The following is a 14,697-nucleotide window of genomic DNA, read 5'->3' as shown; positions in this document are numbered from 1 at the left end:
CATGTCTTTAGTAATAATGCAATATTTTATTGACATCATTTTATTATATTAGCATAAAAGATCGCTCAATTATTATTTCAAAAACGATGTTCTACATCTTATTACAAATATCGTTGCACGACCGTTAGTATTATTCATAACAACATTATTGCACATTCTCAAACAAATGCATAACATCTTTCTTTAAACAATAATGAATAAAAATTTATTGGGTAATTATAATAGGTAGTAATTTTAGCAATAACAATTAAGCATTTAGAGACATTTTTAAAAAACTTGCAAATATAGCAAAATCTATCGGTGATAAATTTATTCTATCGCTTTTAGACTTTGACAAATTTTGTTACATTCGCAAATTTTTTTAAAATGTTGTTATGTATGCTAATATTTAATTTTAATTGCAACATTTGCAACTATCTCAAAGAGGTAAAATAATTAATGTTTATAAGGACAAAAGAGTACGAAAGATGAATAAATAAACATGAATTTCTATCAATATGACTTTGTTTAACCATTTCAAATCAAGGTTATACAACTTTTTTTTTTTTTTGGGTTTCATCATCAGATATAGCAACAACAATCTTTTTCGTTTGAAGAACCATCTAACTTGGGATAGCAAAATCCACTGTTTTTAAGTTTGTTTGAGACAATCGTTGTTACACGAAACATTATCATCTGGGTTTGAACAAGGCCCGATACAATTCAACAACATGTCTCCTTTTGCTGCCACATGTGATAAAACATCAATATTAATTGTTAATATTTTTTTTTTTCACGCAAAAGAACATACCATTATGAGATAAGAAGGGGTTATGAGATAATAAGAGCATACTTGATAAAACAAAACATGCGAATATCACCATCACAACAATGGAGACTGTAAAAGGTTTTTGATTTTCCATGCTTGTTAGATGTCACTAGTTTTGCTTCTAAGCGATTAACGCGGTTGAGAAAGGTGAGTCTAAAAATGTTTGATGAGAACGTATTTATAGTGTTTTTGAAACAATGGCTAAAAAACGAGGGTGTTAAACATGCTATTAAAATCCAAAATTATTTTGTTAAGTAGTTTTTGAAAACTAATATATCTACTAGAGAACAAATTTTTTAAATAAAAATAGAAAAAAATTGGTAATTGATACTAGTTTTAAATTTTTTTGAATTGATTAAACGTAGGTTGACGAGGCATGTCGTCATGCAAATAGTAGAATTAGAAATAGTATTTGGTTATGCATGCGGTTTTAGTGATGTATGAAATGAGTTTAAATTAATTATGAGATAGAAAAACTAAATTAGACTGGAGAGATGTCATTAATATCTTCCTAAATTTAGATGTAGAAATGCTAAATACAAAATACAAATAAGTTATAAACACAAACTTAAAAAATTTAACTTTTTTAGACCGTGTTTGTGTTTGATAACAGTAAATTAATCTGGAAGGTTTTCAAAAATATAATAAGCGAGCAATATACTTACACGGTATAAAATACTTTTGAAAAACGGAAAAAATCTGCAAAGGAAAATACCAAATTATCCAACCAACATGCGATTAATAAGTAATACCCACGTGTGAAATTCTTCTTCTAAACGATCGTGAAACGAGATCGTTTAGATATTGATATACAATCAAGTACCAAGAGCTAAACGATCGTGTATAAAATCTAAACGATATTGATTTACAATTATGTGCCAAGATCTTTTATATTTTGTATACGATCTTGAACCAATATCATTTAAAAGTTGGTATACGATCATTTAAATCTGAAAGAGAAAATATATGAGAAATGTCAAACATTATTGAATCGATTCGATGAGAATTTTAAGAAATGAAAAAAGAAAGAAATTCTAGAAGTCGAGACGGAGAAATCACGAAAAGATAAGATAAAGAAAAGAATTAATAACTTGACAAAATGGATCTTGCTCTTCTTTTTCTTATTCTACATTCAAATTACACTCATTAATTACAACTATAAAAATGGATTTACACTAATATGCCATAATTTAAAAATTAAATTTGATAACTTCAATTATGGTAAATTTTATTATATTAATACTTCAAACAACAAAAAGGAAGAGCAAAATCTTATTAATTAGAAAAAAATGATTAAAGAAATATATACAGAAATTCTGCAAGGCATAATTGAAAAGGAGAAAGCCATAAAGTCTCCAAACCGGCCACCACCACCACCGCCGCTACCACCCACCGGACTCCTCATCTCTCCAATCTGGCAACGGCGGTGAGAAAAATACAGATCATACCCTAAGATATATTCAACATAGAATTACAAAGGAAAACATAGGAAAGAGGAATTGTAGAAACAGAGCATCACAAGCAGTATGGGCCGGCAGGCGTACAAGGTGGCAGTGGACAAAACTAGATTACTATTTCCTTTACAATTATATTAGATATATATTCAGCAATATACAGAGTAAAACTTAAAAGAGAGGAAGAGGAATTATTGAAAGAAAGCATAATCATAAAGGAGCAAAGCGATCTATGAGCAAACAAATGGTGGATTCAGAGAGGACGGAGGTTTCTGTGTCGTCGGAATCCGCCATATGGGTTTTGGCGGGTTGTTTGAAGTGATCTGTTTGGAGTTGCTTGGATTTGGGCATCAATGGCTTCTTGTTGTTGTTGTCTTGAGCTTCAACTCTGTTTCTCCATTTTCCCAGTTCGTTCATCCATGACTCTACCATTGCCGACATTTTTACTTTGTTATTCTTTTTTCTTTGTGTAAAATGGAATTTTGAGAAAGGGTGCGGAGAAGATTTATATAGGGAAGGTGGATGGAATTTGAGGGTGAGTTGGCACATGGAATTTGGTTTACGAATATTCTACACAATGGACATAGATTTTTTTTTTCTTTTTTTCTTTTTAACTAAAACATATTATTATTCCTAAAAAACCATTATGTATATATATATAAATGTACTTTCCAACTTTGTTGTCTACCATTAAAAAAATTATATGGTTACTTTTTCAAAAGGCAAAAAGTTTCTTTTTTTTTTAAAAAAAAAAATATATGTGTATATAATATATGTGATGGTGAACAACCCAAAACACAAGACTAGAAAACATACTTCTTAGCTTAATACTTATCAATGAGTCTAAATTCCAAATTTAACCACAATCAAACATATATGTAACTAAACTAATTAACTAGTTAAACTATTTTCAAACTCACAATAATTTTTAATAATTATTAATTAGAAAAAAATATTAATTATGATTTGAAAAAAATATTAATTATAATTTGAATGATGTTTGTGAAAGAAAAGATGTTTTTTTTGGAGTTGAACTTATTTAATATTTAATTTTTAGTATTTTATCTTTTGATTAAAGTACATACTTGATTTGAAAAAATGAATAACGTAAAAAAGTTTTTCACAATCAAGCTTTGGAATAGTATTTATATCTTCAAAAAACTTGGTATCTTTAAGAAGTTTTCAACTTCATAAGTTATAGAGTATTCTAATTATTGGAAGACTTCTAAAGCTCGGGAGTCTTAAATTTGGTAGGGTTTAGTTTGTCTTTGGACCAAATTAAATATATCTTTAAACTCAACTACCAAAATATTTTATTTGATTAAATGGTTAGAGTGAAAACATGTGAGATTCGAAATCTATCAACTCATGTGTTTGTAACTTTAAATTAGTGATGATTTTGATTAAGAAATAACTTTAACCGTGATTAGTTAATAATTTCAGATTCAATAGAGAGAAAAGACTAGATAATTCAGAGCACACAGAATAATGTTTGTATGGGAAGAGAAAGGGGAAAAGAAAGAAAGAAAGAGGAGATGTGTGATGGGAAAGGGAGGTTGCGTGTGGGGACTTCAATTTTGCATTATTGTTTGGAAATTTGAAGAAAAGATAGAGAAGATGATAAGGATGGTGATGTGGTTGTGTGGTGGGATCCTCATCACATTAAAATACTTTAAATCAAATATTTCAATTATGAGATCCTGATTAAATGAATAATTCAGCCTTTCTTTCTTTCTTTCTTTCTTTAACAAAATTTTCTTTTGATTTGATATTGATATAGGATTTGGACTTTTTTGCTTGATATTATTTATGTTTATATTCTCCCAAAAGAAAAAGAAAAAGAAAAAGAAAAAGGGTTAGAGCTTTTCTGGAATTTGAGTTTTAAATATCTTCTAAATTTGGATGTTTTTGAGTTGATTTTAGATATTATATTTGTAAATATCTAAAATAATAGCTTTAGTTTTGAAAATTAATTAGTTAATGTGTGTTGTGTGTATGTGTAGAATTTAAATATCTAAAATAATAATTTTTTAAAATGTTTGTTTTAGTATCATATTTTAGTCCACTTAAAATGTGGTTTATTAAAATAAATAGATTGTTTTTATATTTAAATAATTAAATGGTCAGCTAACATAATAACTCCTAATAATTCAAGGTTTTAATGTTTTTGTTTTAACAAATGGATGTTTAATTGCATAAGTATAAAAATTTATTTCATATATATGTAGTACATAATCATAGATGTTAATACCAACATAATCATAGACAAAATCTTTCTTAGAAGAAGGTGATTACAATTAATTTTGCTATCTTTGTAGTAAAACAAAAAAGATGTAGAATCGCACTTATATGTGAACTCGATTAGTTCATATCGTATTAGTTAACTAAATGTGAGAATTTTTTTACCCTCACTTTTTTTATAAAAAAAAGTTACTTATTTTACTCTCCACTCTTTCAAAGATGTGTTATAACGCCCACCTTTTCACATAAATATGTGTAATTGGTTTTCTTATTCACCCCTTTCATTCGTACCACTATTAATTCTTTATGGAAAGGATGCCAACTTTTTATAAATGAAATGTTTCACAGTAGCAGTTTTTGCATTATGCTTTCTTCTTTTAAAAATCCTGTGCAAGAGTTTAGTAGAGAAAATCACAAGTAAGCGAATGATGGAAGATAAAATTAAAGTTGTTCTTCACTCAAATTTTGATTCCATTGGTGTTCTTTAATCCCGAAATGAGAATCAGTAAATATGGAAATGTAAAAATTCTCCCAACTTACACTTTGAATATAGTAGAGATAGAGATAGAGATAAAAGAGATGAAAGATTTAACATGTGATATCAATTTCATCGTCAAGATCCTAGAAACTGTGTTACAAATTCAATATTTGGTTGAATTATTCAAAAAAAAGAAAAAAATTGTCTCATATAAGTTGAAAAAGGACACATAAGAATGGCATTATTATACAAAGTATTGGCCGCCCGAAGACCTTATAGTAATCAAACAAATTAACCTTCAAAAATGGCCAAACTCCTCGACTTTCCCTCTCTCACTACCATTGTCTCCATCTTAATTATATTGCACCACTTGAGGTTGTATAGCAATGGAAATGTTGCAAAATTTTGAATTATTTTATTTAGATGGTATTGAGTCGATGTCAAGGCAATTTTATGTGTCAAATTTGAATTTCGAATAATGAGTCTAAGATGTTACATATGGTATAATAATGTGAAACTTCTTCCAATAAAATGTGGTTCAAGAACAAACAAGCAAAAGTTCTCAAGATTAAACAATTTTAAGATGTTTCGCGGCACTGCTTAGAGCGTCAAAATTTCGATTGTAGCTACACTAGCCAAAACACTTTTTTTTTAATCAAAAACCAAGAATAGAGAGGGAGAAGATTGAGAGAAATTGTGAGAAAGAGAAGCTCTTTGTTTAGAGATTGAGTTCAAACAATCATGAGTTTATTGTATAATGCCTCAATAATTTATATATAGTTGGCCTCAATCATTTATAGTTGACCTCAACGTTCAATTAAGAACACATCAAGTCTTTCCAATGTGTAAGGTTTTCAACGATCATTAGTTGATCCCAACGCCTCACTTAAGTGATGCATCAATGGTCGTCCTATCACAATGCCTCACTTAAGGAATGCATCAAATGTTGTCCTATCACAAGACCTCACTTAAGTGACGCATCAACCAATGCCTAATTAGAGCTCAACGCCCCAACGATTTTAATTATTAAAATAGAACTGATTTGTTTAAATGTTGTACATATTTAGAAAAACTCATTTTAGAAAATTTTCATCAACAATAAAGCTCTATGTTTAACTAAGAGTGGAACATGGATGAATCGTGACTAAATCTAAAGAAGAAGAATCCTAAACTTAGGGTGTTGTCTGATTATTAATGATTTACCTTTTATCCCTCACGTCTTCCATACATAGAGCTAATATATATCTTCTATACATAACAAAAAGTAGGTACGTAGAAACCATCACAACTATTGGTCTAAGGAAACAAAAGTTTAATAATGAATATTAATGACATAGGGTTAACATATTGGTGATATAAGTGATATTATTGGAATATTTTCATATATATATATATATATATATTTTGTGATATGATTGGACTATAATACGATAAATAAAATATCACTATAAAATACTTCGAGGGATCATTTCAATCTCACCCTTGCACTTTTTCAAACTAAAAGGAGTCCCCTTTTTTGGTAGATAGAAAACAAATAACACAATAATGAATAGAAACACAAAACAAAAACAAAGGAAAAGTCGAGTCTTATCCAATTTACTTATAAAACTTTATGATCGAGGACAAATCACAGTAGACAATAAAACATTTCATCTATCTCTACAATGATATGATATTGTTTATGGATATAAACATTTTTGTGATATTACTTTTAGAACCATCCAAAAGTTCTCATACCAATTAAAATATACTCGACCATAATCATAAAGTCTCTTTTCTAACCAATATGGTATTGACCTACAAAGAATTAAAATATTGATGTCGATATTATTATTATCAAGATTTCAATTTTCTTTTTCTTATATTAATGGATTTTATAAGTAGACTAATAATTAAGTTGTTTTTACTAAGTTATGGATATTGTTATTAGTATATTTCTTATTCACATTTCTAGACCATTAGAATGGTATTTTTTATATTTTAGAAGCATTATTATTGATAGAAGATGTGGGAGATATCCGTGAATATTTTAATATCACTATCAAACATTATATTTTAATTTATAGATATATCATCAAGTATATCCACATGTCTGCTAATGTTTTCATCCTTCCCCAACACCAAGTCAGTGTCTAAATTGAACATTCAAAAGTGACCCTACTTTAGCCATTTGCCTCTTTGTAATAATGATATAGATTGTTTCATCATCCCATCTTCAGTACAATCCATTTCAAAATGTTGATCCTAAGTACAAAAGGATCAAAGTAACAAAATCTACATTTGAACATAATTTTAATTAAATTTTTATAGTTTTAAAGAGCTCTAACTTGATTAATATAATTTATCAATAAGATATTGATATGGGATATTTTTCCTATTATTATTATTGATGAAATAAATATGTCGGTATGTTTCAAACTCCACGAAACAAAAAAGTAATTATTAGACAATATTTTTTTAATACATTTTTAAAAATAGTAAAATAAATTAAAATATTTACAAGTTATAACAAAATTTTGAAATCTATTACCGATAGATTTCTACAATGTTACTGATAGAAACTTATCAATTGCTATCAATGTGATAAAGTCTGAAATTTTTTGCTATGTTTTGTTAAATTTGTTATTTTTGACATTTTTTTATGTAATAATAATGGATACCAATTTTATGAATAATAATTAAGTATATATTAACATTTTTATCAATTAGATTCAAAATATTAGCATATATAACAACATTTTTAAAACGTCGTAAATATAGTTAAATATGTCAAAATCTACCAAAATAATATATTAGAAAATATAATATATCCATCACTAGATGACCATATTGAGATGCTATATTTACAACATTATATTTTGAAATTTTAGTGTTCTATTATATTTTGAAATTTTAGTAATCTATACTTTATTATTGTTTCTAAAATTGCTACCTCTCATTAATCATCCAAAAGTAAAATTACGTAGATTTATGGTACATTTAAGTTAAAAGACATTTTAAACTTATTTGAAACTTTTTTTATTCAACTAGAAAGATAATCAACCCATGTCTTAAATTAAATCAAAATGTGTGCTTCTCAATAAATCACGTATAAATTTATAAATGAATTTGTGATTTAATTTTGTATATATTTATGCTCCATTTGTTTCATGGAAAGAAAATAAATGACAAAATATGTAAAAAAAGAAATAAATGACAAAAACGACACAGTTTAAGTTTTATATTTTAAAAGTGGCGCACTTTAAAAAAAAAACTTGCATTTTTGTTTTTCTCAGGCAATCTCAGCCAGAATCGACCCCAAAAAAACAAACGGAGTTAAACTATATGCGATCAGAGATTGTGCACACAACGTAGACACTTAACCAAATCAAATGGAGCCAACTCCCATAAAGAAGAACATTTAGAGGACTATGCAATGAAACACCTATTTCTATGACTAACTACAACTTAAGATATGGTTAACTCCAATTCAATATTGATCATATAGGCATTATACCCTATTTCTAGGGCTCTAGCTGTTTGTCCTATATTATTTTTCTTAATTCATTTTATTATCTAACTATTTTGATACAAGACTCAACATTATATGCCAACTTATGTGATAATCAAAATTCAAAAAATGCATAAAATCAATAAAATCGAAGGTAAAATAAATGTTGAGCAAGGTAATTAAATAGGACACGTGTGGAGGATTTATTACATTCTTAGTATATCCTTAATCCTAAAATGATGTTTAGCTCATAATGAAAAATAAGGAACTCAAGAAGCAAAGAAGAGAAGAAGTCATATTATAAATGGATGAAAACGAATGTATGAAATATGTGAGATGTAAAAGTACAAGATAAATTCTCAACTTGCCTATTGATCTTCCTAAGCTCTCTTTCAAGATGAATAATGGCTAGTACTTATGCTTGTTCTTGTAAAGAAAGCACCCAAAAGAAAATTGAAAAGGATGAAAAGAATCAAAAACAACAACGGCCATTATATTAGGGTATGGTTATTAACTGTGAATGATGTAACATGTAAAACGGTAGCTAGAGTTTCTAGATAGCATGAGTTTGATGTTCAGTGATGCATTGGAAAGCAGAAACGACGTCTTTTAAAGATTTTCAAGAAAATAATGTTTCTCTAGAACACCTTGCAACTTTTTCCTACACGATTTAGCTTGAATATATTCAAATTATTCAAATGCAAATTTTTTTATATGATTTTATTGAATTTGAAAAGAATGAACGTATCTCAAAAATCTTGGAACTTTCTATTTGTTAAAAATTACAGCAACAATTTCAAATGATATATAAACTCAAGAATTACTAAAGATTGGACTCTTTTTGTACATAATTTACGTTACTAATTTGCTAATCAAGGCTCAAAAAGACATGCATGAGTAGCTTGGTTTTTTGCATAAAATTAGTCATAAAGTGATCAAATATAACAAGACATGCACATGTTTTATACTTGATAGTCAAGCCTTTTGGGACTTAATAACTCACTTATGAGGGAGTTATCAATCACATTCGTAGTTTAGTTTGATGGCTTGCTATGGATCTTTAGTGGGTTGTAATTGATCGATTTGGTTTTTTCTTTTTCTTTTCTTTTTTTTTACCATTCCCCCTCACATTGCTAACCCTATTTTTCTTCAGATGACTTTTAGGATCAATTCATGTGTAATTTATCATTTCAGTTTTTTTCTAAAAATAGTCTCAATTACCAATCTCTTTCTATTTTTCTAAAAATTCCATATAGACTTTAGTTTTTATAAACTAAATTAACAAAATCAATTTGAGTTTTTAACGACATATTTAGCACCGTACCGTTTTTTAGTTATTGTTGCTAAGATACTATAAATTAGTTCTCCTCGAACTTTTTTAAACACGTTAATAACATCTAAAGGACATGGCAAATCAGAAAAATTTTACGGTGTTCATCGTTATCTTGATGATATTCACATGTTTTGTCTTATCAAGTATGTTTTTCTCTCATAATCCTTCTAATAGTTTCATAATGTTATGTTCTTTCAATTGAAAAATATATTATTAACAATATTGGTATTTTATCATATGGCAGCAAAAGGAGATATATTCATGAGTTGTATAAAACCCTGCTCAAACCCAGACGATAATGTTTCGTGTAATAATGATTGTCTCAAACAGACAAAAAATGGTGGGTTTTGCTATCCCAAGTTAGATGGCTCTTCGAATGAAAAAGATTGTTGTTGTTACATTTGATCGAAAAAAGGAATACAAATAGTATTTCAATAACATTGTATAATCTTAATTTGAAACTTTTAAACAAAAATATATTTGTGTTTATTTATTCATCTTTTGTACCTTTTGTCCTTGATAACATTGATTATTACCTGGAAGAAATTTTTCATTGTTGGAAGAAAGATGTGTTATGCATTTGTTTTGTTTAGGAAGGTATAACGAAGGATTAAAATATATCCATGCATATGCGATATATTTGTGGATGGATTTGTAAGTCAATGAGTTAGATATGAATTATATTAAATATCTATGGATATATCCAACATCTTTAATAAATGCTCGTAAAAGACAATATATACATCTAATATTTCTAATATAAATTTAATATACTAATAACTGTATGGATATAACTTAGTTTTGGGTTAAAAATAAAATTAATAATCTAAATAAATTTAAAAAATTTGTAACTTTTAGAAATTAATATGTGTCGATATTGATATTTTATTAATATATTCATAAAATTGAAATCTCGATATCAACAATGACATATCAGTATTTTAATCCTTTGGTACAATAATATTGTAATGAATAGTAGTAATGACACAATCATACTCCGAATTGGAATATATAATGTAGAACATTGTTAACTAAAATTATTATTAATCATTTTAATTTATATTAATGATGACGGTTAAAATTCATTTTCGTCCCTATATCTTCAAAATTGTTATATTTTAGTTCTTACATTTTCAATTATCTAACTTTTATCCACGCACACTTTCAATAAATCATAAATTTAGCCAACGATAAAGCTAGTTTTATTGTTCATTTTTAAAAACCTTTTACTATATATAAATTTTGAAAATATATTTCACATACTATATTTGTTTGCATGAAAGTCAATTGTTTAATTATTCATGTAAAAATGGTCATGACATTTATTTAAATTTCATGTAAATTTCTTTACATAGTAGTGAAATTTAAAATTTATTGAAAGTAGGAGGACTATAATTGAATTATAAAAGTATATTGATACTAAAATTGAGTCAACTCAAAAAAAATATCATTTAAAAAGATCAAATTTGGATGGTATATGTATAAATTTCATCACAGCTAAAACTTAAAGATTCGTACCTCGTTCAAATTTCTTTACCCAAATTTATACTACTAAAAAGTAACACATATGATAGTTGAAACCATAATAATTAGATTCAAAATGTTAGGATAAATAACAACATCTTAAAACATTACAAATATAGTTAAATCTGTCAAAATAATCTATTAGAAATATAATATATCCATCACTCGATAACCATTTTGAGTTTGCTAAATTTACAATATTTTGAAAATGTTGCTCTACACTTAATTATTATTCTTAAAAAAATTCTACAAATCCTTAATTATCCAAAAACAAAATCACAGGTAGATTTATGGTCCGTTTAAGTTAGACTTTTTAAACTTCTTTGGAACTTTTTTTTATCCTACTAGAAAGAAAATCAACGCATGTTCTTAAATTAAATCAAAACATGTGCTTCTCAATAAATTATGTATAAATTTATAAATGAGTTTGTGATTTGATTTTAGATATGTTTTTGCTTTGCCTTTTGTTTCATGAAACATTACATGAAATTTTGTAAGAAAAAAAATGACAAATTGACAAAAACAACACAGCTTAGGTTTTACATTTCAAAAGTAGCATAGTTTAAAAAAAATTACATTTTTGTTTTTTTCGAAAAATCTCGACCATAATCGATCCCAAGATATAATATAATTTGTATGTTGGAGATTTGCTCGAGTTTTTGTGAATATAGTAACATGCATCCCAGATTTAATTTTTCAGTTGTGACGAAAATGCTCTCATAACCGAAAATATAATTGTTATATTGAAAAATGAAATGGTTATCTCAAGAAGTTTCACCACCAACTCCCAAGAAACTTTCTACAATTGTTTGAGTTTTCTCTTCTTTCCTTTCACATTTCATATCTTTGGAAGCCATCATGAAAAATAAGGTGAATATTGCTTACTGTTGTTTACAAATTATGTTTTTATTGTCATTTGCATATTGAGTAGGCTAGCAATCGTTTCCTTTTAGGTATTTTAGTATGTTATCTCGGTTCTTATTTAAAGATCTCACTTGAGTTGATTGTTGGCTTTTTGGCCCTTAATCTCAAATTAATTTATTTTAATTATTCAATTAATTTATGTTTTGATGATAACAAATCTGATTTTTTTTATTGACAATTTTATTAATTTGAATAGACCATATCGTAGAGCTTGGAAAAATGATTCTAACGCCTCTTGAATCACCCAAATCGAAGTTCAAATGAAGAAAATATTGCTAAAAGAAGCTTAACGAAAAAATACCCGAGATGGTGACGTGGCGACCAAGCATTCAATTTGAACCAATTAGAGAAAGCCACTTGGAGCAATGAAGGAGTAACAAATGTGGCTTTTGGTTATGTTTTACTGGCTTTTATAAAGAAAATGACTTTAATATTATTATTTTTCCTTGTCTAACGGCTAGTTTTTTTTTAAAAAAAATGGTGAAGTTGCTTTATTGGTTTTTTTTTAAACAAAGTATTTTGAAAAGCCATATTATTATATTATTATTTGTATTGTGTCTAACGGCTAATTGAGTTTAAATCTCAATCATTTATTTTTCTTTTACTTATATCTAATGACCCAAAATGATTTTGAATTTATCTTTTCTCTCTTTTTAAATACTTCACTTTTCCCAAATTTTAAAAAGACACAAGATCATTAAATCTTTACAATCCTGAAAAAGTGCAAAAAACCAACATTGTTATTCTCCCTAAAGCTTCCAATTTTTATTCTTTTCATCTTATTCTTGAGAGCTTCTTATTGTATTGTGAGGATTAAATTTGTGAGCTTCAAATTGTATACTCACTCTTTTAGAGAGTTTTCTTTTGTGTGATTTAAAAATTTCAACATATTGTAACGGTTGGATCCTAACCCGTGGAAAGGATCGGGTTTGCTCTTGAACCCGAAAAAGGAGCAAGAATCGGTTCGGCTCAAATCCGTGGAAAGAGTCCAAAGAAGATTTTCAATCAAAATCCCAAGAGGTGCTTGGGAAAGTGGATGTAGGTTGAGTTTAACCGAACCACTATAAAATTACGGTGTCTTCTTCTCTAACTCTTTTCTAATTATTTTTTAATTTAATTTTAGTTACATATTCTTATTGGTTGAGTTTGATTGTATACTTCCATTCATATCTTTTTATCAATCTTGATTATTTAACAAAGTTTACAAAGTTTTTCAATCATTTAAATTAAAAAAATATCTAATTAGTTGATTTTACTTTTTATTTGTCAAAAAGTTTATTTAAACCCTATTCACCCCTCTAGGGCTGCCATACCGATCCAACAATTGGTATCAGAGTAAGGTTGCTCATCTTGAAATTTTAATTTCTTGATAAACTTTCTTGTTAGAGCATTATAGCAAACCTATTGGCAAATGGGATTGTTGAAAGTCAATCTATTTCTAGACCTTCTTATTTTGATGATTCAAATTATGCATATTGGAAAGCAAGAATGAAAATTTATTTGCAATCTATTGACTATAATTTGTGGTTAATTGTTGCTAAAGGTCTTTATGTACCCATGAAAAATGTTGATAATGTTGATACGCCTAAATTAGAAGAAGAGTATGATGAAAATGAAATGAAAAAGTGTTCTTTAAATGCTAAGGCTATTAATTGTTTGTATTGTGCCTTGAGTAAAGATGAATTTAATAGAATATCCATGTGTTCTTCCGCTCAAGAAATTTGGAATACTCTTGAAATTACTCATGAAGGAACAAATCAAGTTAAAGAGTCTAAAATTAGCATGTTTGTTCATAATTATGAATTGTTTAAGATGGATGCTAATGAGACTATCACCGATATGTTTACTAGATTTACTAACATCATAAATGCTTTGAAGGGTCTTGGTAAAGTTTATACAACTTCTGAAAATGTTAGAAAAATTCTAAGGTCTCTACCTAAGACTTGGGAAGCTAAGGTAACGGCAATTCAAGAAGCAAAGGATCTCACCAAACTTCCACTAGAGGAGCTTATTGGCTCACTCATGACTCATGAGATCATCATGAATGAACACTTGGAGGATGAGTCAAAAAAGAAAAAGACCATTGCATTAAAGACTATCTCCTTGAAAGTTGATCCCGAAGATGAGGATGGCCTTGATGAAGATGACATTGCTTATTTCTCACGTAAATACAAAAGTTTCATAAAAAGAAAGAAATATTTCAAGAAACACCTATCAATCTAAAAAGAGTCAAAAGGTGAGAAAAGCAAAAAAGATGAGGTGATTTGTTATGAATGCAAAAGATTGGGTCATATAAGAACGGATTGTCCTCTCCTCAAATCATCTAAGAAATCCAAGAAGAAGACAATGAAGGCTACATGGGATGATAGTAGTGAAAGTGAAAGTTGAAGAAATGGCAAATCTTGATTCAAACCTTCTTGAAATTGAAGGTAAGGTCGAAAGTTC

This window comes from Cucumis sativus, chromosome 2, assembly GCF_000004075.3.
Source record: "Cucumis sativus cultivar 9930 chromosome 2, Cucumber_9930_V3, whole genome shotgun sequence".
Taxonomy (NCBI): domain Eukaryota; kingdom Viridiplantae; phylum Streptophyta; class Magnoliopsida; order Cucurbitales; family Cucurbitaceae; genus Cucumis; species Cucumis sativus.
Note: the sequence above shows the minus strand (reverse complement) of the source record.